The sequence below is a fragment of the Chrysochloris asiatica genome, unplaced genomic scaffold, assembly GCF_000296735.1.
Source record: "Chrysochloris asiatica unplaced genomic scaffold, ChrAsi1.0 scaffold00426, whole genome shotgun sequence".
In the NCBI taxonomy this organism is placed as follows: Eukaryota; Metazoa; Chordata; class Mammalia; order Afrosoricida; family Chrysochloridae; genus Chrysochloris; species Chrysochloris asiatica.
Genome location: NW_006408944.1, coordinates 1,347,855 through 1,352,977, shown reverse-complemented (window position 1 = coordinate 1,352,977; position 5,123 = coordinate 1,347,855).

The following is a 5,123-nucleotide window of genomic DNA, read 5'->3' as shown; positions in this document are numbered from 1 at the left end:
TCTTCTGAATCCTACTAGAACCTCTGGAAGTTCTCTGTCAATGTATGAATGTAGCTGTTTCTGTATTACCTTTAGCAAAACTTTAAATTGTCCAATGATTTTCACATTCCATTGGTACACCTCTCCTCTTTGGAGTGGGCAGAAATATGGATCTCTTCCATTCAGTCGGCCAGATAGTTGTCTTCCAAATTTCTTGGCAGAGGTGAGTGAGTGCCTCCGGTACTGCCTCACTTTCTTGAAAGATTTCAATTTTTATTCCATCAACTCCTGGTGCTTTGTTCTTTGCCAATTCCTTCAAAGCACCTTGGACTTCTTCCTTCAGTATCATTGGCTCTTGATCATATACTACCTCTTGAAAGTGTTGAACATTAACCATTTCATTTTGGTACAGTGACTCTGTGTATTCCTTCCACCTTCTCTTGATGCTTTCTGCATCATTCAATAATTTGCCCAGTGAATCTTTCAATAACGAAAGTCAAGGCTTGAACTTTTTCTTCAGTTCCCCTAGATTGAGAAATGCTGAGCGTGTTTTTCCTTTTTGCTTTTCTGATTCGAGATCTCTGCACATTTTGTTGTAATATTTCGCTTTATCTTCTTGAGTTGATCTTTGAATTTTTCTGTTCAGCTCTTGGACCTCCTCATTTCTTCCATTAGCTTTAGCATCTCTATGTTGGAGAGTAAGTTTCAGTGTCTCTTTGGCCATTCATTTTGACCTTTTCCTTCTTTCTTGTCTTCTCGATGCCTTTTTGCAGTCTTCATGTTTGATATTCTTGATGTCTTCCCACAATTCTTCTCGTATTAGGTCTTTAGTGTTTAATGTATCAAATCTGTTTTTCAGATGATCTCTAAATTCAGGTGGGATATAGTTAAAGTCATATTTTGGCTCTCATGGACTTGTTTTCATTTTCTTCAGCTTCAGTTTGAATTTGCATATGAGTAATTGATGGTGTATTCCCCAGTCTGCCCCTGGGCTTGTTTAGACTGATGATATGGAGCTTTTCCATCATCTCTTTCTGCAGATGTAGTCAAATTTATTTCTATAGATTCTATTTGTGAGGTCCATATGTATGGTTGTTTCTTATGCTGTCTAAAGAAGGTATTTGAAATGAACACATCAATGGTTTTGCAGAATTCTATCATGCGTTCTTCAGCATCATTTCTATCACAAAGACCATATTTTCCAACTACTGGTCCTTCATCTTTGCTCCCAACCGTTGCATTTCAATCACCAGTAATGAGCAATATATCTTGATCGCATGTTTGATCAATTTCAGATTGAAGAAGTTGGTAGAATTCTTCTATTTCATCTTCACTGGACATAGTAGTTGGTGCATAAATTTGAATAATAGTGGCATTAACTGGGCTTCCGTGTAGGTGCATGGATATTATCCTATCACATACAGCATTGTACCTCATGACTGATCTGGATATGTTCTTTTTGATGATGAATGCAACACCATTCCTTTTCAATTTGTCATTTCCAGCATAGTAAACCATGTGGTTGTCAGATTCAAAATGGCCAATATCAGCCCATTTCAGCTCTTACTGCCTAAGATATCGATGTTTATGTGTTTCATTTCATTTTTGACAACTTCCAATTTTCCGAGATTCATATAACATAGTAGTCTTTTTAATACATATAAGTTTGTTTTACAAAACATGACACGATTTTGTTATGTGAAACAAACTGGTTTAATAACAGATTGACTCTAAGGCAATAATTTTTCATTATTAGAATCTGACAGCAAGTGAAATGAAAATAAAATGAACTTCTCTAAAAATTCTCTAAAGAACTTTAGTTCAATTTTTAGTACCAAATGTAGTATCTACTTCATCCCAAACTGTATTGTGCTGGCAGTGTTTTGGGGTTGTGTACTGGATAGATAAGTAAAATGAGAAAAGTTGATGCATATTTTATTCATACTTATTAGGTTTGATACTGTACCTAGAACATCCTTCCTAGTATTGATCTAGAGTATTTAATCTAAGGAAAGTAATATTTCTGAAAGCATCACTTTACACTGACAGAGAAAAAAGCTATTACCTAGTTTTCCCCTCTTCTGGAGAAAGGGAAAATACATATTTTCTTCTTTGTCACCAACTAGAAATATAACTTAATATTTTTTTTTTTTTTGGGGGGGGGGAGCAGGGGGCTTCAAGGTTAAATCCAGGTTTCAACTTTTCCATCTATTACCTTGTTCAATTTCAAGCAGAATTATATAATGAAAATTGTTTTGATATTTTAAAATGAAAACTGGAAGCACTTTAAAAGATAGAACTTCCCTAAGGGAAATAAAAGTGTTGGTTCACATTGAACATTTGCTAAAGTATTAAAACACAGAAGCCAAATGTCCTACAAATGGCAAGGTGCCCTAATAATAATCCTGGAGGCTTAGAAAGATATGTATGTGGGAAATGAGGCAGTAAAAAAACTGGATCAGTGTCAGAAAAACACTACAAGAATAGTTCACCACCCGTTGCTCCTGTTGCTTTATGCCATTTCTAACTTGAAGAAAACTAGTCCAGCAAGTCCAGGCCACACTTCAATGTCATGACTGGTGAGTAGCAAACTTAGTTGTCAAATTTGGAGCATGCTCATGTTACTGAGACAACACTCCTGCAACACCTTATAATGTTAGAATTTGAGTGTCAAAAGAGTAATTCACATAAGAAAAGGGGGGAAACATTTCCTGGTATAGACAGCACTGCAGGAAGCTGTGCATGGAGTGACACTGAGTAATACTTCAGTGGATCAATAACACCTCAACAAACACCTGGCCCATTGTGTTGTGATTGACATCAAAACAGAACCCCAGGGGATTAGCCAGTTTGCTATCTTCTTTCCTGTTAGAAGAGGGTTTTTCAGATGTCATTTGTATGTTAATTTTTGAATTGCCCTTAATAATTTCCTACATCAATTGAAATGAATTCAGGATTTGTTATGTTTACATAAAAGTCAGACATTTGCTTTGTGGTTGTGTGCATGTTTAAATCTGTGCCCCTCTAACAAAATTAGCAAATTTTGGCTTGAATTTTATCACAAACACCTAATTCTGTTTAATTAGTTAAATGTCTATATGAGCATCATTCCTTGTTTGACATAAATTTTTGATAATATAAATAGTTTATATAAAAGCAGAGACACATTGCTCTAAATCAGAGTCTCATGAAATTCTCATTGGAGATACTTAGCTTCAGTTTAGAAATGAAAAGAAAACTCCCAAGAGAGATGAGAGTAAAAGTAAGTTTTAAAGTTATTCCCTTTTGATTTGGGTTTTTATTAGAAAACAAGGACTGAATATGTTCAACATTCCCTTTAATAAGTGTGGTGCCGTTGACTTTGTAGCGACTTGTAATGACCTTATTACACCATCATTGCTGCTGCTGGTGCTTCTACTGTGCCAATCCATCTCGTGTGGTCCTGGTGGTGGTGTGTCGTGGAGTTGGTTCTGACTCATAGCCACCCTATATAGGGTTTCTGAGGTTGTAAATCTTTACAGGAGCAGAAAACCTCATCTTTCTCCTGCGGAACTGCTGGTAGTTCCGAACTGCTGACCGTATGGTTTGCAGCCAACTCATAATCATTACGCTACCAGAGCTCCTTACCAATATAAACTTAGGCAATGTACCATCAATTGATTCATTAGAAGAGGTACAGGTGAATTGAGATAAAGCAGGACATCAAAATTATATATCAAATTTCAAAAGCAAAATAAATCAAATTTTACAATGTGCAATGAGATAGAAATGCTAGAGTATCAAAATAGGCGGAGTTTGAAATTTCAAATTAAAGGTGATGGCAAATGGATTGCTGATGAAATGGGGTAACTCAATGGATGTATCAACCTGCCTGTTCATTGCTTCTAGCGGTCTTGCAATAATATAATGATATAATTTGTCAGTTACATAATGATGCTGTTATCCTCCATTTTTACCTAATGATTTGGTCCTTGGAACATAACAAAGTAAAAAGATAAGTGTATTTTCTTTGATTTCTCCATAGTGAGATGAATAATTTTAGTTTTTTCTTATTTTTATGGATTCCACATTTTCAAATTCACATATTTGCTAAAATAAATATACATATCATATTTAAGAGCCTTTCCTGGAAATGGGCAGATTGGTTAAAAACTTGTGTCACCCAAAATGCAAATTTCTAGCTGAGGTTGCACAAAGCAATGCTTTTATCTTGTTTTAGCTCACATATTGTAAAAAAAAAAAAAAAAAAGTCTTTTATTGTGGTTGATTGAGTTCCATGTTTTTTGGTGATTGGTCCTTTTTGTTGATCATTTTATTGTTTAAAATGTTCACCAAGCATAGTACTAAAATGCTATCTAGTATTCCTAGGAGAAAGAAGGGTGTTATGTGCTTCACAGAGAAAATGTGGTAGTTGCTGTTGTTGTTAGGTGATATCAAATCAATCAGTTTAGACTAGTAGCGACCCTATCCAATACAGAACGAAATACTGCCATATACTCTGGCATCCTCATAATCATTGTTACACTTGAGCCCACTGTTGTTGCCACTTTATCAATCCATCTATTTGGAGGTCTTCATGTTTCTATCAACCCTGTGTTCAGATGGGATAGGTTTCATTCTTGATGTGAAGACTCCTGCCCTCTCACTTGGTATTTTGAGCTACTACATCTGTAAGTATAGGTCAAGTTCATCAAATTGAAGCAATTTCCATTGTTCCCTTTATCAAATTTCTTTAGCTTCCTGTAGTCACGCTTTGGTAATAAAACCATCAAAGCTAGGTAAAATAGGTACTATTTGCAAGTTTGGGCATCTTGTGCTTCTCTCCCCATTTCATATCAGCTGGATGCTTCACTTTCAACTGTAGACCTCCATGGCTAGGTCAGTATCCATGGACTCAGGAGTTCCCTCATCTTCTCAAATTTTGGACCAACCAGCCCTTCCTTTTCTCTTTCTCATCTCTAGGTCAATAGAAGTCTATGGAATGTGGTCAAATTCAGTCCATATGTTCATTATTGCCTTCCCCCCACTTCCACTCACAAGTAAACCAATAAGGTTGCAAGCAAGCTCACTCACTCACGTGTGTTCTCTTTAAATTTCAATCTTTGAGCTGGGAATGAAAGTCACCTCTCTTTAGAGTGGGCACA